Below are 24540 nucleotides of genomic sequence, written 5' to 3'. Positions count from 1 at the left end.
GATTATCTTGTTTGTGAAGATCTTTTTTGTACAGTTCTTCTGTGTATTCTTGCCACCTCTTCTTAATATCTTCTGCTTCTGTTAGGTCCATACCATTTCTGTCCTTTATCGAGCCCATCTTTGCATGAAATGTTCCCTTGGTATCTCTAATTTTCTTGAAGAGATCTCTAGTCTTTCCCATTTTATTGTTTTCTTCTATTTCTTTGCATTGATCACTGAGGAAGGCTTTCTTATCTCTCTTTGCTATTCTTTGGAACTCTGCATTCAAATGGGTGTATCTTGCCTTTTCTCCTTTGACTTTAGCTTCTCTTTTCACAGCTATTTGTAAGGCCTCCTCAGACAACCATTTTGCCTTTTTAAATTTCTTTTTCTTGGGGATAGTATTCATCCCTGCTTCCTGTACAATGTCACGAACCTCCATCCATAGTTCTCAGGTAGTCTGTCTGTCAGTTCTAATCTCTTGCATCTATTTGTCATTTCCACTGTATAATCATAAGGGATTTGATTTAGGTCATACCTGAATGGTCTGGTGGTTTTCCCTGCTTTCTTCAGTTTAAGTCTGAATTTGGCAATAAGGAGTTCATGATCTGAGCCGCAGTCACCTCCCAGTCTTGTTTTTGCTGACTGTATAGAGCTTCTCCATTGTTGACTGCAAAGAATACAATCAGTCTGATTTCGGTGTTGACCACCTGGTGATGTCCATACGTAGAGTTGTCTCTTGTGTTGTTGGAAGAGGGTGTTTGCTATGACCAGTGCATTCTCTTGGCAAAACTCTATTAGTCTTTGCCCTGCTTCATTCTGTACTCCAAGGCCAAATTTGCCTGTTACTCCAGGTGTTTCTTGACTCCCTACTTTTGCAAGTAGGTGTGTTGCAAGTGTAAGTTCCTCGAAGACAGAGACTGCCATATTGATTTTTGTCCTCCGCAATGCTAAGTCCAAGCATGTGGCTAATATAGGGATTTTGATTCGTCAGTCCCTGCTGAATGTCCACGTTACTAGCACTTGGAGTCTAGAAGTCGTTAGAAAGATTATGCTTTTTCCCCCTCTTGTCTCCCAGTTGTTTACCTAACGTTTGGTATCTGCTTGTATTAACCCGTGGTCACAATGAAGGATGTGAGAGTTGGACTGTGAAGAAAACTGATCGCCGAAGAATCGATGCTTTTGAACTGTGGCGCTGGAGAAGACTCTTGAGAGTCCCTTGTACTGCAAGGAGATCCAACCAGTCCATTCTAAAGGAGATCAATCCTGGGTGTTCATTGGAAGGACTGATGCTAAAGCTGAAACTGCAATACTTTGGCCACCTCATGCGACGAGTTGACTCACTGGAAAAGACTCTGATGCTGGGAAAGGTTGGAGGCGGGAGGAGAAGGGGACAACAGAGAATGAGATGGCTGGATGGCATCACCGACTCTGTGGACATGAGTTTGAGTGACCTCCGGGAGTTGGTGATGGACAGGGAGGCCTGGCGTGCTGTGATTCATGGGGTCGCAGAGAGTCGGACATGACTGAGCGACTGAACTGAACTGAACTGAACAATGAAGGAAGATAGTCCCAACGATTCATTGTCTGCATTTATATTATTTTCTAGTGAAGAGTTTGTTTTTGAGCTGATTATTATATCGGAGAAGGCAATGGCAAGCCACTCCAGTACTCTTGCCTGGAAAATCCCATGGATGAAGGAGCCTGGTGGGCTGCAGTCCATGGGGTCACTACGAGTCGGACAAGACTGAGCAACTTCACTTTCACTTTTCACTTTCACACATTGGAGAAGGAAATGGCAACCCACTCCAGTGTTCTTGCCTGGAGAATCCCAGGGATCGGGAGCCTGGTGGGCTGCCGTCTATGGGGTTGCACAGAGTCGGACACGACTGAGGCGACTTAGCAGCAGCAGCAGTGATGAATTTCATGGCTAAGGAAGAGAGCCAACCCATTGTTGTTCGGTCTGCATTGTGCCTATAATTTTCTGGGTTTAAATGCCTTACCTACTGTGCCTTAGTTCACGAAGTAACTTAATAGTAATTTTAAGTTAAGTTACTTAATAGCAACTTAAAATGGGAATCTGACAATGTAAAAACTTAAAATTTAAAATTGAGCTCCTGAGAGAGTCATAGAAATGGAAAAGTAATCATTTAATGAGACCTAGATTGCTGGGAGAAATATCAATAACCTCAGATATGCAGATGACACTACCCTTATGGCAGAAAGTGAAGAGGAACTCAAAAGCCTCTTGATGAAAGTGAAAGAGGAGAGTGAAAAGGTTGGCTTGAAGCTCAACATTCAGAAAACAAAGATCATGGCTTCTGGTCCCATCACTTCATGGGAAATAGATGGAAAAACAGTGGAAACAGTGTCAGACTTTATTTTTTTGGGCTCCAAAATCACTGCAGATGCTGATTGCAGCCATGAAATTAAAAGACGCTTACTCCTTGGAAGGAAAGTTATGACCAACCTTGATAGTGTATTAAAAAGCAGAGACATTACTTTGCCAACAAAGGTCCATCTAGTCAAGGCAATGGTTTTTCCCGTGGTCATGTATGGATGTGAGAGTTGGACTGTGAAGAAGGCTGATCGCCGAAGAATCGATGCTTTTGAACTGTGGTGTTGGAGAAGACTCTTGAGAGTCCCTTATACTGCAAGGAGATCCAACCAGTCCATTTTAAGGGTTATCAATCCTGGATGTTCATTGGAGGGACTGATGCTAAAGCTGAAACTGCAATACTTTGGCCACCTCATGCGACGAGTTGACTCACTGGAAAAGACTCTGATACTGGGAAAGGTTGGGGGCAGGAGGAGAAGGGGACGATGGAGGATGAGATGGCTGGATGCCATCACCGACTCTGTGGACATGAGTTTGAGTGACCTCCGGGAGTTGGTGATGGACAGGGAGGCCTGGCGTGCTGTGATTCATGGGGTCGCGGAGAGTCAGACACGACTGAGCGACTGAACTGAACTGAACTGACATTATTTACATTTATATGACAGTGGAGTTCAAAATTTTTTCAATGGCAGAAACCAACACGGTATTATAAAACAATTATCCTTCGATTAAAAATAAATGTTTAAAAAAATTCCTTGGTGTAGTAAATGAAATGTGGTAGCTTACCAGTGGAGGAAGGAGCCTGTGCCATTGGACTAAATGTTTTTCTGACTGTGCTGAGAGCTCTGAGGTAATGGCAGACTTCAGTATAAGGCCTGAGAAGGGCTGTTTTCTTGATTGAGAGATGGAAATGCCCTTCTGCATACACCTAAAAATTAAGAGAGTTCGGCTGTGAAACTGAAGGAAGGCCAAAGAGCAGGAGAGAAGAAACCGTTTTTTTCTCCTGAAGTAATCTGAGATCCTGACTTACACAGACCATTTGGTTAAAAAATTTTTAGGAAAAGTACTTCAAATGAGTTTCAATTGTTTATGTAGTGTTTTATTATTTAATATTGGGTATATAGAAGTACGTTATGTTGTTTTTACAATTTGTGCCTGAAATATTTAACAATTATTATATGACAATAAAGAGATTTGAACATTGACTAGATATTTGATGCTAAGGAATTATTATCATTTTAGGTAGAATAGTAATGTTATAGTTGTATTCAAAAGTACTTACCTTTTAGAAATTTATACTGATGTAATGTGGATGGGACTTCCCTGGTGGCTCAGAGGTTAAAGCGTCTGCCTCCAATGCGGGAGACTCGGGTTCGATCCCTGGGTCGGGAAGATCCCCTGGAGAAGGAAATGGTAACCCACTCCAGTATTCTTGCCTGGAGAATCCCATGGACGGAGAAGCCTGGTAGGCTACAGTCCACGGGGTCGCAAAGAGTCGGACACGACTGAGCGACGGAACGAACGAACGAACGAACGAATGTGGATGACATTGTATGGTGTCTGGGATCTGCTGGGGAAAGTAAGAAAAAAGAGGTCAGGAATATAGGTACAGATGGCTATGTGTTTATAATTGTTGTAGCTGTCTAATGGGTACAGGAGGGTCACTGTACAGTTTCTTTCTTTCTGCTTATGTAGAAAATTCTACTTATTTGAAAATTCTCATTATTATGACAACTAAAAAAAAAGCAAGCAAAAAACTGAAATCCACAAAAAAACCAAAAAGCCTAACAACTTAGATATACAATTGTCAAACCTGTACTTCTGGGCTTCCCTCATTTCTCAGACAGTAAAGAATCTGCCTACAATGCAGGAGACACGGGTTCAATTCCTGGGTTGGGAAGATTCCCTGGAGAAGGAAATGGCAATCCACTTCAGTATTCTTGCCTGGAAAATCCCATGGACAGAGGAGCCTGGTGGGCTACAGTCCATGGGGTTGCAAGAGTCGAACATGACTTAGCGAGTCAACCACCACCATAACCACACTTCTGCCTTCTTCCAGCTTAACTCCACATGAGTTCAGTTCAGTTCTGTCTCTCAGCCGTGTGTGACTCTTTGAAACCCCATGGAGTACAGCACGCCATTCCTCCCTGTCCATCACCAACTCCTGGAGCTTGCTCAAACTCATGTCCATTGAGTCGGTGATGCCATCCAACCATCTTATCCTCTGTCATCCCCTTCTCTTCCAGCATTCAATCTTTTCTAGCATCAGGGTGATGCTTTGCAGTGAGTCAGTTCTTTGCATCAGTTGGCCAAAGTATTCCAGCTTCAGCATCAGTCCTTCCAATGAATATTCAGGACTGATTTCCTTTAGGATTGACTGGTTGGATCTTGCAGTCCAAGGGACTCTCAGGAGTCTTCTGCAACTGCTGCTGCTAAGTCATTTCAGTCGTATCCAACTCTGTGTGACCCCATAGACGGCAGCCCACCAGGCTCCCCCGTCCCTGGGATTCTCCAGGCAAGAACACTGGAGTGGGTTGCCATTTCCTTCTCCAGTCTTCTGCAACACCTTAGTTCAAAAGCATCAATTCTCTGGCGCTCAGCTTTCTTTATGGTCCAACTCTCACGTCCATACATGACCACTGGAAAAACCATAGCCTTGACTAGACGGACCTTTGTTGGTAAAATAATGTCTCTGCTTTTTAATATACTGTCTAGGTTGGTCATAGCTTTTCTCCCAAGGAGCAAGCGTCTTTTAATTTCATGGCTGCAATCAGCATCTGCAGAGATTTTGGAGCGCAAAAAATAAAGTCTCTCACTGTTTCCACTGTTTTCCCATCTGTTTGCCGTGGAGTGATGGGACCGGATGCCATGATCTTAGTTTTTTGAATGTTGAGTTTTAAGCCAGCTTTTTCACTCTCCTCTTTCACTTTTATCAAGAGGCTCTTTAGTTCTTCACTATCTGCCATGTGGGTGGTGTCATCTGCATATCTGAGGTTATTGATATTTTTCCTGGCAGTCTTGATTCCAGCTTGTGCTTCTTCCAGCCTGGCATTTTGCATGATGTATTCTACATACAAGTTAAATAAGCAGGGTGACAGTATACAGCCTTAATGGACTCCTTTCCCAATTTGGAGCCAGTCCATTGTTCCATGTCTGGTTCTAACTGTTGCTTCTTTTTTTTCTTAATTTTTAAAAATTAATTATTTCTTATTGCAGGATAATTGCTTTACAGACTTTTGCTGTTTTCTGTCAAACCTCAACATGAATCAGCCACAGGTATACATATATCCCCTCCCTTTTGAAGTTCCCTTCCATCTCTTGCCCCATCCCACGCTTCTAGGTTGATACAGAGCCCCTGTTTGAGTTTCCTGAGCCATACAGCAAATTCCCGTTGACTATCTATTTTACATATGGTAATATAAGTTTCCATGTTACTCTTTACATACCATCTCACCTTCTCCTCCTCTCTCCCCATGTCCATAAGTCTGCTTCTTGACCTGCAGACAGTTTTCTCAGGAGGCAGGGAGGGTGGTCTGGTGTTCCCATCTCTTTAAGAATTTTCCAGAGTTTGTTGTCATCCAGAGTCCAAGGCTTTGGCCTAGTCAATGAAGCAGAAGTAGATGTTTTTCTGGAACTTCCTTGCTTTTTCTGTGATCCAACTGATCTTGGCAATTTGGTCTGTGGTTCCTCTGCCTTTTCTAAATCCAGCTTGAACATCTGGAAGTTCTTGGTTCACGTACTGTTGAAGCTTCACTTGGAGAATTTTGAGCATTACTAACTCACTCCAGATACAGCAAGTAAAACTATAGATTCTTGCTGATGTTGCTGAAATGGAATTTGTTTTAAGATTTTCATCCCCTCAAGTTGGGAAACTGTCTGTAATACAGTATCATTGAGAAAGCAACAAGCTCTACTTTCGTCTTCCCAACAGTGGGGTGCCTTACAGCAGGATGGAAGTCATACTGTCCATCTCTAAGTTTCTTCCTTTCTGTAGGTGAAGAAATACTGATTTCAAAAGCAGTACAAGATTAGAGAACAGGAAAATATGGTTTAAAATTAAATGCCTCATTTTATAGTTCTGAGTAAGCACTAGAAATTAAGAAAAAGGAGTGAACAGTTTTGTTCACTGTTAATCTTAGCCTCCTAATTTATCCTCCCCCCCCCAAGGGATAAGCAGTTTTTATTAGGCCAGTGACTTTGGGATCACCTTTAAACACAATAGAGGAGTTGGATTGCTGACAGAAGTAGGGGCACAGTGTGTCCAGGAGGGAAGATACTACGTTTGGGTAAAGTGAATGAATTTGGATTGATACATGAGATGTTTTAGATAGATGAGATTGGGTCACTTTCATGAAGGACATGACTTTTTAGCTGAGCCAGTTGGGCTTGCTTTTATAGTCTGTCAGTTCAGTTCAGTTCAGCTCAGTCGCTCAGTTGTGTCTGACTCTTTGCGACCCCATGAATCACAGCACGCCAGGCCTCCCTGTCCATCACCAACTCCCGGAGTTCACTCAAACTCATGTCCATCGAGTCGGTGATGCCATCCAGCCATCTCATTCTCTGTCGTCCCCGTCTCCTCCTACCCCCAATCGCTCCCAGCATCTAACTGTTGCTTCCTGACCTGCATACAGGTTTCTCAAGAGGCAGGTCAGGTGGTCTGGTATTCCCATCTCTTTCAGAATTTCCCACAGTTTGTTATGATCCACACAGTCAAAGGCTTTGGCATAGTCAATAAAGCAGAAATAGATATTTTTCTGGAACTCTCTTGCTTTTTCGATGATCCAGCGGACGTTGGCAATTTCATCTCTGGTTCCTCTGCCTTTCCTAAAACCAGCTTGAACATCTGGAAGCTCACGGTTCACCGATTCAATGGACACAAATTTGAGCAAACTCAAGGAGATGGTGGACGACAGAGGAGCTACAGTGCATGGGGTTATAAAGAGTTACAATTTAGTAATAGATCTTAAGTGCATTTGCCTTTTAATTGCTAAAAATCTCGTGCTATAGAGAAATCAGGAATGGATCCCATAGAAAATAACTTGTCTCTTAATGATTCCTGGTGGGTCAATGGAAAAGAATCCTCCTGCAAGGCAGAAGCAATCGGAGGAAATGAATATTCCATTTTACTTATAGCAAGTCAGACAAGCTATAAACTTGAAAATCATGAGAAACAAATTTTAAAGCATATACTGAAGTTCATTCAAGAGCATGGAAACTTAAGTATGCTATAAGATAAACTATTGTATGTGATGGAGTTTATCAAAATTTATCTGTTACAGCAACAAAGGGGCTATTTTCACACAAATCTAGCCCCTTTCTTCCATATCTTAAAATCTTTTTAAATCTTCATAAACTGATTTTAGTAAACTTTATCCCTTGAGCTATGATGGATTAATTTTTTTTTTAACTTCTAACAAGCTTAAGATTCCTGACATCTTTACACTAAGGAGGGAATCTGGTCTTCACTAGAAAACATGATTTTCTATAAACCATGTTAGATATGGATGGGTATTACTGCACAGAAATTTTTTTTCAATATTATTAAAATCTGATGATTAATAAACAAGACATTGCCACTGTCCCGGGTACCTGAGAAGTAGGTGGAAGACAGTTTTCATGTGCTCCAGTTATGAGTTAAGGCAAAGAAATCTTAGAAATGATACCAAAAGCACAATTCATAAGAGAACAAATGGATAAACTGGAACTCAAAATAAAAACTCTTGCTCCTAAAAGACATTGTTGATACATGTATAGCTGATTCACTTTGCTGTATAACTGATTCACTTTGCTGTACACCTGAAATTAACACTGTAAATCAACCTTCCCTTGTGGCTCAGACAGTAAAGAATCCACTTGCAATGCAGGAGACCTGGGTTCAATCCCTGCATTGCGAAGATCCCCTGGAGGATGAAATGGCAACTCACTCTAGGATTCTTGTCTGGAGAATTCCACGGACAGGGAGCCTGGCTGGCTTCCAGCCCATGGTGTTGCAAAGAATCAGACATGACTGAGAAACAAATCAACCAGACTCCAATAAAAATTTTTAATTAAAAAAAAAAAAAGACACTGTTAAAAGGATGAAGAGATAAATCAAAGAAAGGAAGAAAATCTTTGCGAAGCATTTACCAGATAAAGGACTTGTTTCAAGAATATATAAAGAATGCTCAAAACTCAACATTAAGAAAACAAACAACCCAATTTTTTTAAATGGACAAAAGATCTGAACAAGTATTACTACACTTTACCAAAGAAGATAAACAGCTAGGAAGTAAGTACCTGAAAAGATGTCAATACCATTAAGTTATTAGGAAAATGTCAATTAAAACCACAAGACACCACTCCACAATGATTAGAACGGGAAATGGCCAAAACTTTACCATCCTAGTGTTGGTGAGGATAAGGAGAAACAGGAACTCTCATACACTGCTAGACAGAATGTAAAATAGTACAGCCGCTCTGGAAGACAATTTGGCAGTTTCTTAAAAAGTTAAACACACACCTACCAACCATATGATCCAGCCATTCCACTCCAAGGTGTTTACCCAAGAGGATAAAATATAAGTCTCCCCAAAGTTTCACATCCAGTTCATAGCAGCTTTATTCATAATAGCCAAAAACTACAAACAATTCAAGTGTTAGATACAGATGAGTGCATAAACAAATCCTGTTACAGTCCTTACAACCCAACAGTGCTCCCACATACCACGCAGCAATAAAAAGCAACCAACGGCTGACAAAGGCAGCAACAATGAGGGATCCTAAACACAGGATGCTAAAGAAAGAAGAGTATATCCTGGATAAGACTGTTTACATGAGAGTCCAGAAAAGGAAAAGCTAACCTATGATGACAGCAAATCAGTGAATTTCGAGGGGTAAAGAGGGGTGAGAATGAATGCAAAGGGCACAAAAGGAACTTCTGGGGATAACAGAAAAGTTCTTAATCTTGATTATATGACCACTATTTGGCTGAGTTTATCTGTCAAAATGCAAATCATATACTTCAAACAGTTCAAGTTTACTGAATGCAAATTGTACTTCAATCAAGTTGATTAAGAATATTAAAATGTTATTTGGGAGAAAAAAATCTATAAAATTATCGTGTTTCCTCAATTTATAGTACTTTCCACTCGATTCTTTCAGATCACCGAAACAAAAAAAACTCAGAAAAGGCTGGATTATCACCCCATTCTAAAAACCGCAGGGTGGTGGGGAAGTAAAATACACAGTGGTAGCAATCAGAGCATGAGTTAGGGGCCTAACACTACAGTGGGCAGATCTTGTGGCTCAGCTGGTAAAGAATCTGCCTGCAATGCGGGAGACCTGGGTTCGATCCCTGGGTTGGGAAGATCCCCTGGAGAAGGGAAAGGCTACCCACTCCAGTATTCTGGCCTGGAGAATTCCATGGACTATCCATGGAATCGCAAAGAGTCGGACACGACTGAGTGACTTTCAATGAAACAACTACCACCAAACAGACAGGACAGGGGACATACAAAGTGTTGGGTCCTGATCTGCTGGAAAAACTGGCAAGAACCACATTTAAAAATTAAGGGCTGGGGATTCCCTGGAGGTCCACTGGTTAGGACTCCATACTTCTATTGCAGGGAGCACTGGTTTGATCCCTGGTTGGGAAACTAGGATTCCGCATGCAGACTGTGGGATGTGGCTGAAAAAATAAAGAAAGAAAAAGAGAAAAAGGAAAAAAAAAATAGTAAGGGCAAAGAAAAATATATACTCCCAAGAAGAAAGTGGGGCAAGAAAATGCAGAAAATGCCTGAAGTCAACATTAAACACTATACAACTCAAAACAATTACCTTTAATAAAAAGTAAAGGGAGCAGAGAAGTTCAACACCCAAGATACTGATCTGAACCCAGATCTGCCACTGTGTCACACTTTATTAAGGTCACTGACCCTGGGAGATAGTGAAAGACAGGGAAGCCTGGCATGCTGCAGTCCATGGGGTCGCAGAGTCGGACAAGATTTAGCAACTGATTGACAAAACCTCTGAGCACCCCAGTGTCCCTCCCCTTTTTGAAACAGAATAAATTATGGTCTCTGAATAACCCTTTTGAGACACTGCAAAAATAAAGAATTTATGTGAAAACAAATTTAAGTTATAGAGGAAAGTCACATTCTCCATGCAAAAGCATACAACTAAGAACATCTACATTATCATTAAACCAAATTAATAACTAAGTATATTAAGAGTCAAAAATGGCTCCGCACTCCAAAATAGCTCCCTATAGACTATAAATCACTATGAACAAAGCTAGTGGAGGTGATGAAATTCCAGTTGAGCTATTTCAAATCCTGAAAGATGATGCTGTGAAAGTGCTGCACTCAATATGCCAGCAAATTGGAAAACTCAGCAGTGGCCACAGGACTGGAAAAGGTCAGTCTTCATTCCAATCCCAAAGAAAGGCAATGCCAAAGAATGCTCAAACTACCGCACAATTGCACTCATCTCACACGCTAGTAAAGTCATGCTCAAAATTCTCCAAGCCAGGCTTCAGCAATATGTGAACCGTGAACTTCCATATGTTCAAGCTGGTTTTAGAAAAGGCAGAGGCACCAGAGATCAAATTGCCAACATCCGCTGGATCATGGAAAAAGCAAGAGAGTTCCAGAAAAACATCTATTTCTGCTTTGACTATCCCTAAGCCTTTGACTGTGTGGATCACAATAAACTGTGGAAAATTCTGAAAGAGACGGGAATACCAGACCACCTGACCTGCCTCTTGAGAAACCTGTATGCAGGTCAGGAAGCAACAGTTAGAACCGGACATGGAACAGACTGGTTCCAAATAGGAAAAGGAGTACATCAAGGCTGTATATTGTCACCCTGCTTATTTAACTTATATGCACAGTACATCATGAGGAACGCTGGGCTGGAAGAAGCACAAGTTGGAAGATTGCCGGGAGAAATATCAATTACCTCAGATATGCAGATGACACCACCCTTATGGCAGAAAGTGAAGAGGAAATAAAAAGCCTCTTGATGAAAGTGAAAGAGGAGAGTGAAAAAGTTGGCTTAAAGCTCAACATTCAGAAAACTAAGATCATGGCATCTGGTGCCATCACTTCATGGGAAATAGATGGGGAAACAGTGGAAACAGTGTCAGACTTTATTTTGGGGGGCTCCAAAATCACTGCGGATGCTGATTGCAGTCATGAAATTAAAAGATGCTTACTCCTTGGAAGGAAAGTTATGACCAACCTAGATAGCATATTAAAAAGCAGAGACATTACTTTACCAACCAAGATTCGTCTAGTCAAGGCTATGGTTTTTCCCGTGGTCATGTATGGATGTGAGAGTTGGACTGTGAAGAAAGCTGATCACCGAAGAATTGATGCTTTTGAACTGTGGTGTTGGAGAAGACTCTTGAGAGTCCCTTGGACTGCAAGGAGATCCAACCAGTCCATTCTAAAGGAGATCGATCCTGGGTGTTCATTGGAAGGACTGATGCTTAAGCTGAAACTCCAATACTTTGGCCACCTGATGCGAAGAGTTGACTCACTGGAAGACTCTGATGCTGGGAGGGATTGGGGGTGGGAGGAGAAAGAAAATGAGATGGCTGGATGGCATCACTGACTCGATGGACATGAGTTTGAGTGAATTCCAGGAGTTGGTGTTGGACAGGAACGCCTGGCATGCTGCGGTTCATGGAGTCGCAAAGAGTCCAACACGACTGAGCGACTGAACTAAACTGAACTGAACTGAACTGAATCGGTGATGCTATCTAAACATCTCATCCTCTGCTGTCCTCTAAGATCTATTAATTAACTATAGGTAATATTTTGAGTGTTTTAAGGGAACTCAATTTGTAGGCCATTTAGTTAGTGATTACTCTGCCTTTTCTGTAGAAAGAATGGAAGTTGAAGTTCTGTGCCTTTTCCAAAAGAGGCTGTTGTAGATGTATGAGTAGACAATCAAGATCTGGGTAGCAGCCAGTAATTATAAGTACACAATCTAAAAAGATAACATGCTCAGTTATATTGTGTGCTTAGTTGCTCGGATATATCCTACTGTTTGTGACTCCACGAACTGTGCCCTGCCAGACACTTCTGTCCATGGCATTTTTCAGGCAATAATACTGGATTGCCAGGAAATGGGTTGCCATTTCCTCCTCCAGGGGATCTTCCTGACCCAAGGATCGAACCCATGCCTCCTGTATCTCCAGCACTGCAGGTAGATTCTTTACCCACTGAGCTAAATTGTATTGTTCATCCTAACTTGTTGCAGTATTTGTCAGTAGAGAAGAAATGTGAATGATGGTTAAATACGAAACTACTGCTGAAGGTAAAATGCCTGGTAGTTGAATTGGAGGAAAATTAGTTTCCTCCACAGTCTCTGTTATCCAGTTTTGAGAGTCAGTAATCTCAGAAAGATTGAAGTCAGGAGAAGAAGGGGAGGACAGAGGATGAGATGGTTGGATGGCATCACTGACTTGATGGACATGAGTCTGAGGAAGCTCTGGGAGTTGGTGATGGACCAGGAAGACTGGTGTGCTATAGTCCATGGGGTTTCAAAGAGTTGGACATGACTGAGTGACTGAACCGAATCTCAAAAAATAAAAAAAGCAGTTAAGAAAGGAAGACCATAAATTGTATGCTGTTTTTTATTTTAAATAAAAAGATAATTGTCTTTAGAAGATAATTACAAAAGATGTAGGGTTATGTAACTTTTAGTGTTTCTCTGATGATAAACAAGTATGTTATAAATTGGACAAAACAAGCTCTCTGTGTTGTTTAAATTTTTTTTTTTCTTGGCAGTTACTGACAAATTACACTCAAGAGCAAGCTTAGGAGCTTGTTTGGGACACGAGCAAGCCCAAACTTAAAAATACTGAGGAATTTTGACCTTAGTTTTGAGTCTGTTTTCTCTTGACCAGTCTGAATGTTTAATGCTGTACTTTTACCGGCACATTTTTCCCCCTAGATCTTTCCGATGATATGCCCATTGGTGTATAATAAAGTTATCAGTATACCTAACGAGGTTTTTCTTGGAGTAGAGTGTGCCTTTTCTAGTGTTACTGACAAGGCTTGTCTTTCTCTTCTAAGTGAGGAATCTTAAGAAACTTCACTGAGGACTTAACTTAAAACCTGGGAATGCTCTCCTCCTGATAATTCTTTTTACTCACATCTTTATTGATAAGTCAGGCCGAAGGGATTGTTTACCTTTTGAAAAAGGGAACCAGGTCCTGCAGTTTGTTTTGGTTGCAGATAGCCTGGTAGCTGAATTTAGATTGAGCAGACGGTGCTGCCGTGCTTAGTTGTTCTGCGTCTGGACGCTTTAGACACCAAGGTGCTGTGCCTGTTATTATTATACATAAATGGTGAAAGGTAGTGAATCTCTGTTTTGCTTTGTGGAAGGATTCCAACCTCACCAGTTTAAGGTTTCATTGTGATTATGGTCACATCTTCTGAGACAAAGATGCTGATTATTTTAGCTTCAACTTGTTTGAGCGACAGTATTAGGGAAAGGTGAGGGTGCTGAGAAGACTCTACACATGGACATCAAGAGAAGACTCTACACATGGACATCACCAGATGGTCAACACCGAAATCAGATTGGTTATATTCTTTGCAGCCAAAGATGGAGAAGCTCTATACAGTTAGCAAAAACAAGACGAGGAGCTGACTGTGGCTCAGATCATGAACTCCTTATTGCCAAATTCAGACTTAAATTGAAGAAAGTAGGGAAAACCACTAGACCATTCAGATATAACCTAAATCAAATCCCTTATGATTACACAGTGGAAGTAAGAAATAGATTTAAGGGTCTAGATCTGATAGAGTGATGAACTCTGGACGGAGGTTTGTGACATTGTACAGGAGACAGGGACCAAGACCATCCCCATGGAAAAGAAATGCAAAAAAGCAACATGGCTGTCTGAGGAGGGCTTACAAATAGCTGTGAAAAGAAGAGAAGCGAAAAGTAAAGGAGAAAAGGAAAGATACAAGCATCTGAATGCAGAGTTCCAAAGAATAGCAAGGAGAGATATGAAAGCCTTCCTCAGTGATCAATGCAAAGAAATAGAGGAAAACAACAGAATAGGAAAAACAAGAGATCTTTTCAAGAAAATTAGAGATATCAAGGGAACATTTCATGCAAAGATGGGCTCGATAAAGGACAGAAATGGTATGGACCTAACAGAAGCAGAAGATATTAAGAAGAGGTGGCAAGAATACACAGAAGAACTGTACAAAAAAGATCTTCACAATGAAGATAATCAGGATGGTGTGATCACTCACCTGGAACCAGACATCTTGGAACGTGAAGTCAAGTGGGCCTTAGAGAGCATCACGACAAACAAAGCTAATGGAGGTGATGGAATTCCAGTTGAGCTGTTTCAAACCCTGAAAGATGATGCTGTGAAAGTGCTGCACTCAGTATGCCAGCAAATTTGGAAAACTCAGCAGTGGCTACAGGACTGGAAAAGGTCAGTCTTCATTCCAATCCTAAAGAAAGGCAATGCCAAAGAATGCTCAAACTACCGCACAATTGAACTCATCTCACACGCTAGTAAAGTCATGCTCAAAATTCTCCAAGCTAGGCTTCAGCAATATGTGAATCGTGAACTTCCAGATGTTCAAGCAGGTTTTAGAAAAGGCAGAGGCACCAGAGATCAAATTGCCAACATCCGCTGGATCATGGAGAAAGCAAGAGAGTTCCAGAAGAACATCTATTTCTGCTTCATTGACTATGCCAAAGCCTTTGACTGTGTGGATCACAATAAACTGTGGAAAATTCTGAAAGAGATGAGAATACCAGACCACCTGACCTGCTTCTTGAGAAACCTGTATGCAGGTCAGGAAGCAACAGTTAGAACTGGCCATGGAACAACAGACTGGTTCCAAATAGGAAAAGGAGTATGTCAAGGTTGTATATTGTCACCCTGCTTATTTAACTTATATGCAGAGTCCATCATGAGGAACGCTGGGCTGGAAGAAGCACAAGCTGGAATCAAGATTGCCTGGAGAAATATCAATAACCTCAGATATGCAGATGACACCACCCTTATGGCAGAAAGTGAAGAGGAACTCAAAGGCCTCTTGATGAAAGTGAAAGAGGAGAGTGAAAAGGTTGGCTTGAAGCTCAACATTCAGAAAACTAAGATCATGGCATGTGGTCCCATCACTTCATGGGAAATAGATGGGGAAACAGTGGAAACTGTGTCAGACTTTATTTTCTTGGGCTCCAAAATCACTGCGGATGCTGATTGCAGCCATGAAATTAAAAGACGCTTGCTCCTTGGAAGGAAAGTTATGACCAGCCTAGATAGCATATTAAAGAGCAGAGACATTACTTTGCCAACCAAGGTCCATCTAATCAAGGCTATGGTTTTTCCCGTGGTCATGTATGGATGTGAGAGTTGGACTGGGAAGAAAGCTGATCACCAAAGAATTGATGCTTTTGAACTGTGGTGCTGGAGAAGACTCTTGAGAGTCCCTTGGACTGCAAGGAGATCCAACCAGTCCATTCTAGAGGAGATCTATCCTGGGTGTTCATTGGAACGACTTATGCTAAAGCTGAAACTCCAATATTTTGGCCACCTCATGCGACGAGTTGACTCACTGGAAAAGACTCTGATGCTGGGAGCGATTGGGGGTAGGAGGAGACGGGGACGACAGAGAATGAGATGGCTGGATGGCATCACCGACTCGATGGACATGAGTTTGAGTGAACTCCGGGAGTTGGTGATGGACAGGGAGGCCTGGCGTGCTGTGGTTCATGGGGTCGCTAAGAGTCGGACACGACTGAGCGACTGAACTGAACTGAACTCAACTGAGGGTGCTGAATTCCAACTACTAGTAGTATCAGTTCAGTTCAGTCGCTCAGTCATGTCCGCCTCTTTGCGACCCCTTGAATCACAGCCCGCCAGGCCTCCCTGTCCGTCACCAACTCTCATATATATTTATTAAATTCAGGTCTAATGATGCGAAGAATAGTTAGGCAAACCTACATGTAATGCATTTTACTTGGTATAGTAGTAAGAAGTCCTCCAAGTAGTCATATTAATATAATTCATGACAGCAGCTACAGACTTCTAAGTGCATTATAGAAAACTAGGAAAACTAATTTCCATTTCATCCAGAGCAGAAAAATGTAATATTCTAATTTCAGCAAAAGGCAACTTTTAAAAACAAATTTGAACCACTTTATGTGATTTTAATATGTAAAAAAATTTTTTTCACCTTTTCTCATATGTTTTACTTCTTAGTTATTTACTTCTAGTAGTTTAAAGTGGTAGCTAAGTTCCCTCTTGGAGAAGGCAATGGCATGCCACTCCAGTACTCTTGCCTAGAAAATCCCATGGATGGAGGAGCCTGGTATAGACTGTAGTCCATGGGGTCGCTTCGAGTTGGACACGACTGAGCGACTTCACTTTCACTTTTCACTTTCACACATTGGAGAAGGAAATGGCAACCAACTCCAGTGTTCTTGCCTGGAGAATCCCAGGGATGGGGGAGCCTGGTGGGCTTCCGTCTATGGGGTCACACAGAGTCGGACACGACTGAAGTGACTTAGCAGCAGCAGCAAGTTCCCTCTATATAAGATTTTCCTGCTGTGTGTGCGAACTGCTTTTTCTGGAAAAACCCTTCCATTGGCAATTCTTGAAGGCATGTACTTTTTCCACACTTAACGATTCAGGGGCTGAAGCCTGCGTTTAGTCAGAGGTGACAAATGGTTCAAAAAACTTTTTTCCAGTTTAGTGAGAACTGATTCACAATTGAAACTGAAGTGGATATGGAGTTACTTGCAGTTACTCTTTTTTTTTTTTTTTACCTTTTAGATTTTTATTAGTAGTTCTCTCTGAAGAATCAAAATAGTTAGCGAATTACTTTAGATTCATCAAGACTGTATATCCTTTGTATTTAGATCTTTAATGATGTACAACATAATACAAAACAAACCAAAGAGACTGATTTCTATGACTAGGTGTTATTCGTGTCGTCCTAGAGCAGAGGCTGGAGGGAGAGGCTGTTCTCCAAGGAGAACTGAGGTGGAGTTAGTGCTGGGGGACTAAATCATGGCCTGCTTTTTTCCCCACCTGATGTGCTGGGAAGGGACCGATGATTCCTTAAACTGATAACTGCTTCCTAGAGTAGGGGGCTCTAAAATCCTGGGTAGCAGAAGATTGTAGTCCAAACTAGGCCAAAAGAAACAGGCTGGGGCAGGGAAGCGTGGTAACTGCCTGGCTGCTGCTGCTGCTGCTGCTAAGTCACTTCAGTCGTGTCCGACTCTGTGCAACCCCATGGACTGCAGCCTATCAGGCTCCTCCGTCCATGGGATTTTCTAGGCAAGAGTACTGGAGTGGCTTGCCATTGCCTTCTCCGAACTGCCTGGCAGAAAAGACAAACTCAGGGCCCAAGGGGTAAGGGCATTCTCTGCACCTCAGAGACATTGCAGAACCAGTGTCACACTAAGTGACATTGTTAAAAAGGGAAAGAAACAAAACCCTGGAAGAACCTTTCAATTGCACTCAACTTGGATTAGAGGTCAGCCCACTCCTGTGGACGAGGGAACATCTAGCCCCGAAGCTGCACTGAGTCTGGCCCCACCACCTCCTCCTCCCCAGCTCCTTTTGGCAGCTGGGCCAGGTTTCGGCTGAAGCCACACAGATCCCAAAAAGACCAGAGAAGTCAATCTGGAGGGCCAAGGTGGGAAGGACACTTCTCAGGATACAAATACTTTTAATATGGAAGGAGCTAGGACAGTTCTGGGGGCATGTGCATGCCCAAATCTTACCCACTTTCTCCCCAGCTCAAGACCTAGGCTTGTAGAGACTTGGCAAGCACAGTCTCCACCCCTGACCTTCCACCCCCAAAAGAAAATCCTGAAGTGTGCCCCTTCTTCCCCACAGGTGGGCTGCTCAGGGCCTCCTGCAGGGGTGGTTCTGTGGCAGGGCCTCGTCTCAGCTGGCTCCCGCCCGAGCCATGAGGTCTTCCAGAGCATTGTCCTGGTCGTTGTTGTCTAATAGCAGAACTTCCTTAATATCTTTCAGTTCAAAGCCCATTTCCTTAAATTTGCTCATTAACTGAAGAAACTCCACCATCTTTTCCTCTGAACACTGCTGCATTTCCCCTCTTCCACCAAAAGAGGGTCGAAGCCCTTCTCACAGAGCTGTCCATGTGCAAAGAGATAGTCGAGAATCTGCTCAATGTTCTCTCCTTTCATCCTCATGGCTCTCAAGACACACTCATATGAGTAGCACATGTTGACCACTGTCTCCACACAGTGCCGCTCACTGGGGGACAGCGCCTGCAGTTCAGAGTAAGCCTGGGGACAGCTGGGAGTGCTGGGCACTTGTGACACTGAGAAATTAGGAGGTGTGACCATGGGACGTGTATTTGGAGGTGCTGAATCTTCTGTGCACACAGACAAGACAGACAGGGAAGGTGTCGGGGAGGGGTCAGGGTTGGCACCTCTGTGCCACTGTCCAAGTTCAAAGCTGCAAGCCCAAGGGTAGGATGCCCATTGAGCTCACTGGCACTGCTTTGGGTGGAAGGCTTTAGGGAATTCTGGAACGTGCCACTGCGGAGGCAGGATGTACTATGGAAAGTGCTTGCATCTTGGGTGTCATCAGAGTCAAGTTTGGAGAAGGACGAAGACTTGATTTGCTTACTGCAGGAAGAGGGGGAGGGACACTTGGGAAGACAGCGACATCTTTTCACAGTTGCCCAGCTGGGGTAAGGTTACAAAGCTTGTGAAGAGGCTTGAAATCTAGGGTGGCCCGCTCCAGGGAGGCCAGGACCTCCTCCTCCTGTAACACAGACCCAGAGCCGCCTCGAGGCAAGTTACTGTCCAATAACTGGGCCATAATAGGTCCACTGGTTCCCACCAGAATGTTTCTCAGCTCTTCCTTCTCATCAATAGTTTTTAACTCCAGATTATCAAATGGGTCTTCTTCACACTCGAAGTCAGCAGGATTGAAGTCTGCCTTTGTGTGGGGCGGGCTGAGAACTTTCTGTTTTGTGGCACTGCTGCTGACCCGAGCTGGGGTGAGGATGCTGTTGTGCTGTAAGCTGGCAAGGATGGGGTTAATAGGAGGTGGCATGGTGGCTGCACTGTGAGTCTTGGAGAAGCTCATTTTGCTGTCACCCTCTGGGCCACTCTTAGAATTCACTTTAGCTTCTGCTTCCTCAGCCTTGGGCTCTGCTTCCCACTGGGCTTCTTGGATCTTAGTATCTTCAGCCCACTCAGTGGTTTTCTTTTCCAAGGAGAAGTCATACTGTACTTCTCTGACAACCTGCAAACAATTAGGCAAGGAGAAGGCAATAGGAAGACCAACTTTAGCTGGTGTTTTGAATTTGTCTTCTGTTTTAAATGGGACATCATCAAGGTAACTGAAAATCCCATGAAAATCTGCACCCAACTTCTGAGAAGCCATTTAGAACCTGAATGCTGCAGCCGCCGTGCCAGGAGCCGAAAGGTGCTGCCGCCGACCGGCCTCCCTGGCTCCGTCCCTGCTGAGCTCCTGACGGCCCCTAGGGAGAGTGAACACCACCACCTCCAACTCTGCCCGCCCCAGGCCAGACCCGCAGTTACTCTTAAACAGTTTCTGTCTGTTGCTGTTAGGCATATTTTGGACATGTGGGTTCCATATCAATATTTGGTGTTATGTTGCTGAATATCTTGTCTGGTTTAGATACTTCACTTTTGAAGTTAGGTTGGAACCGGCTTTGAACTGAGGGCCATTGGAAATTGAATATAGTGGTCTATGTGGGGAGGACAAAAAAACTGGCATATTTTTGCTTAAGAATTCTTAGGAAAATTTTGATAATGCGAAGATATATTTTCCAAATGTCATATGATTTTGAGGTTAAGTAGTTGTAGGGAAAGCCAGGAAGCTTTCTTCTTAAAAGTATTTGCCTTTTATGCTAAAACTTCCAACACTCAGTATTTGTTCTTTTGTAACTAAACAATGATAAGTTTTTAAAAAATTCATTGTAATGTAAAAATGTCAGTCTGTGCAGAAGTTTATAAAGGAAAAGAAAGTCCCCCATTCTCACATATTGTTCTCTAGATTTAACTGCTCTTAACAGTTGGAGAAGGAAATGGCAACCCACTCCAGTATTCTTGCCTAGAGAATCCTGTGGACAGAGGAGCCTGGTGGGCTGCTGTCCATAGGGTTGCATAGTCAGCCACGACTAAAGCAACTTAGCATGCATGCGTGAGTTGGAGAAGGTAATGGCAACCCACTCCAGTATTCTTGCCTGGAGAATCCCAGGGACGGAAGAGCTTGGTGGGCTGCTGTCTATGGAGTCGCACAGTCAGACATGACTGAAGCGACTTAGCCGCAGCAGCAGCAGCAGCAGCAGCAACAGTTTGATATATCTACTTACATGTCTTTTTCTGTGCACATACAAATATTTGTAGGTAAATGTCTTTGTTTTGTTCTATTACAGCTTTTGTTGTTTACTTTCTTTGCATGTGAAGCCTGCTTTATTCCTCTACCCCCATTTTTTTGTTGTTGTTGGGTTTTTGAAAGACTTTTTTTGTTCATGTATAGAACTTTTAAAACATCATATTATGGTTATTAATCCTGTGTTATGTATGGTGTATTTTCTCTCAGCTTATTGTTTAACTTTCAACTTTTGTGGTATCTTTTGTCGTATAGTACTAGTATGATTTTTGGGTTTTGTGTGTGCTTAGGAATGTAAATGTCCTATATTTTCTTCTAGTGCTTTATAAATTTATTTTTAATATTTAGGTTTTTAATCCATTTGTAATGCATTTTCAGTATAATATGAGATAAAGATCTGACTTTAAAGATATTGATAACCAACTATCCTCGTAATTTATCACTTACTTGCATGTTTGAAATGGTCTTGTTAACATGTACTCTTAATAAAGCCCACTTACTGTGTACCTGTACTATGTGTTTTAATTACTGTCACTTTAGCATATATTTCAAAATTTATTAAGCATTACAATTAATTCTCTCTTTTTAGACTTTCACAATCATCAGCAAACCATAATTTGGGTTCTTCCAGTATTTATACTCCTTTTTTAGTGACGGTGAAGAAGAGCCATGATGCTAGTAATACCACCTGAGGTGCTGTGCTTCTCAACCTTATATGCACAGAAATCACCTGGGAGATCTTACTGAAAAGCAAATTCAGTAAATCTGGGCATGCCTGAGAGTCTGCGTTTCTGACGAGCCCCCAGGTAATGCTGATTTACAAGCTTACAGACCTTATTTTGAATAACAGGGAGCTAATATTTATTGAATACTTGAGGTGTTCTGGTCACTATGCTGAGTGCTGTACATGTATAGACTCAGTCTTAACTCCTTGATGATTAGCATCCTCGTTTACCAGTGAAGAAACTGAGACAAGTTTATGACTGCCCAAAATGACACAGCTACTAAGTGGAAGAGCCAGATCAAGCTCAGGCAGTTTGTACTCTTCACCTCTTGGATATATTTCTTCACCAATAGCAGATATTATTTTCTCTTGTGTGACTCACATGGTAATGCTCTTAGTTTAGTTTTTGTTTTAAATTAATAGGCTTTAATTTTTGAAACAGTTTTAGATTTACAGAAAAATTAGGCAGAATGTAGAGAATTCCATGTACCTCCTTACCTTCCCTTTCCCCTTAGACTCCCCTAATATTAGCATCTTTGCATTAGTGTGGTACATTTGCTGTAACTAATGAGCCAATACTGATAACATTATTTTAGACTAAAGTCCATAGTTTACATTAGGGTCTACATTTTATCTTGTACATTCTATGGATTTGGACTGATGTATAATGTCATGTACCTACAATTGTGGTATCACACAGAATATTGCCTCTGCCGTAAAAATACCCCATGCTCCCATTCATCTCTTCCTCTCTCCTCCGGGCCTCAATCCTGGCAAATATTGGCCTTTTTTTTTTTTTTTTTTTTTTTACTGACTCCATAATTTTGCCTTTTCCAGATTTCTGGAATCATACTTGGACTCGTAAGAGTATGTAGCCTGTTCGAGTTGGCTTCTTTCACTTAGCAGTTTGCATTTAAGATTCTTCTGTGCCTTTTTGAGGCTTGGTAGCGTATATCTTTTTATCACTGAATAATATTTCATTGTCTGGATATACCATAGTTTATCCATTCACTGAAGCTATCTCATCTACTTCCAAGTTTGGGCAATTATGAATAAAACTATTATAAACATCCACATGCAGATTTTTGTGTGGACTTAAGTTGTCAACTCATTGGGGTAAATATCTTGGAGCATGATTATATGGCTAGATTATATGGTAAGGGTATGTTTAGTTTTGTCAGGAACTGCCAAATTGTCTTCCAAAGTGACTGTACCATCTTGCATTCCTACCAGCAATGAAATAGAGTTCCCATTTCCCATTTTCGCTAGCATTTGGTGTTAGCAGTGTTTTGGATTTTGGCCATTCTAATAGGTCGTAGTGATAATCTTGGTTTTTAATTTGCAGTTCACTAATAACATTTGAAGCATGATCTTTTCATATGTCTGTGTATCTTCTTTGGTGAGGTTGAGATCTTTTGCCCATTAAAAAAATTTTTTGTTTTTTGTTGAGTTTTAAGAGTTCTTTGTATATTTTGGATACCAATCCTTCATTAGATTTATGTTTTGCAAAGATTTCCTTCCAGTTTTTGAGGCTTGCTCTCCAGTTGTGACAAATAAGCAAGCAAGTTTCCTTCTCTGTTTGCCTAAGAGCTTTTTATCAGGAATGCCTTATAGCATGAACATCTTTGAAGATTATTTGGCTGAATGAATAGATGAAGCTTTGTTTTTCAGAAGGCATCCCTGTTGTATTCCAGATACTTTAAAACACATTCCTTGTGGTATTATATTTAAGAATGTAATTGAAAATTTAATTCTTATCCTTGTAAATAGCTTATTCTTACTCTTTCCATGATCTCATATGCGTTTAATGTACAGCTTGTTTGCTTGTCCAGGATCCTATTCTCGTTCCGGCTGGATCTTCTTTGTTGCAACTATCTATCCCTACACTGGTCTGTAGCAGTCTTTTCCTGTGGCCAGTCAGACTTCCACCTCTGAAATCATAAATTTGGAAATATGACTCTCTGAACACGTTTTCCTGCCTTCTCAGGTTGCCATTTGCTGAACTTATTCTCTGATTTCACTGAGGCCTCCAGCCCCTTAAATATTCTCTGTCTCCAGATCTGCAGTATTGCTCCTGGGATTACTGCAGCCCATATGGACACCATAGTTGGTCACTTGCGATGAGTCATGGGTACCCTGGGTTCTCTCGCACCTTTGTTCTTCTCTGCCATGTGTCATGCAGGTCTCCAGCTGTGAATGAACAATGCTGCCCATTTTCTGTGTTTCTGCCATAGAGCTTCAAGAAATGACTGAATCGTATTCATTTGTTCTCTTACTGACTCATGAGGCACCCCCTCCCATATATGCTTGTTATTCTCTTTAGTAGTCTTCTTACTTGTCTGTGGTTGATTTCATTTCTCCTTCACCAGAATGACTGTTCTTTCTAAACAGAACTCAGGTTCACCTCCCTCTGTCACAGAAGAGTCCATATATTTCATCAAAGTGATCTTTACAAAAAGAAGGAAATCCAGCAAATCTATTATTTCTTGTGTGATCCCTTTTGTTATTCAGATAAATTTTTAAGTTTAACATTCCCTTTCTGGTTTTCCAGCCTCATCTCTTTCCTCTCAGAGCTCCTGTTTCAACGGGCTTTTTCTCAGATCCTTCACATGCCAAGCTCATTCTTAGCATAGGGTAGTTATATATGTTCTTTCCTCGGCCAGACAGGTTTTCTCTTTTGGTGTTTAATTCAGACTCCTCTTTGAGACATATATGTCAGTTCCTTGGAAAGGCTTTTCCTAACCTTCCATTAACCTGAAGATAGATTAAATTTTCCCTGAAATAGTTAACGGTCACGAGAGTAACAATAACAGTAGATGTTTGAGTGTTTGTATGTCAGACACCCTTCCAAGCACTTTATACATGTGGACTTTTTTTAGTTTCCACAGCAATCTGATAGGCTAGAGAGATGGGTAAGTAAATAGGACCTATAATTGTCCCCACTTCAGATGGGGAAACTGAAGTGAAGAGCGTTAAATTGCTTGTCCAAAGTCACATAGTCATTTGGTAGGAGCACTGGGGTTTGAACCCCAGCAGCCAGGCCCCAGAGCCTATGTTCTGAACTGCTGTGCTATGCTGTACTGGTGGTTATAACACAGTGGTTATAATCACTGTGTCATTTCTGAC

At 41.9% G+C, this 24540-nt stretch overlaps 1 protein-coding gene and 1 pseudogene across 4 annotated transcripts in view; one reads left to right on the top strand and one right to left on the bottom strand.

Moving 5' to 3' along the window:
• SIK3 (SIK family kinase 3) overlaps positions 1 to 24540 on the top strand; it is a 280096-nt gene that overhangs the window by 32711 nt on the left and 222845 nt on the right. The gene's annotated exons all lie outside the window — the stretch shown is intronic.
• LOC148775556 (ubiquitin-associated protein 1 pseudogene) lies at positions 18240 to 19840 on the bottom strand (annotated as a pseudogene).

This window comes from Moschus berezovskii, chromosome 14, assembly GCF_049115385.1.
Source record: "Moschus berezovskii isolate FMDL1 chromosome 14, NW_MosBer_1.0, whole genome shotgun sequence".
NCBI classification, from domain to species: Eukaryota; Metazoa; Chordata; class Mammalia; order Artiodactyla; family Moschidae; genus Moschus; species Moschus berezovskii.
Note: the sequence above shows the minus strand (reverse complement) of the source record. Positions and strands in the feature narration are given on the sequence as shown.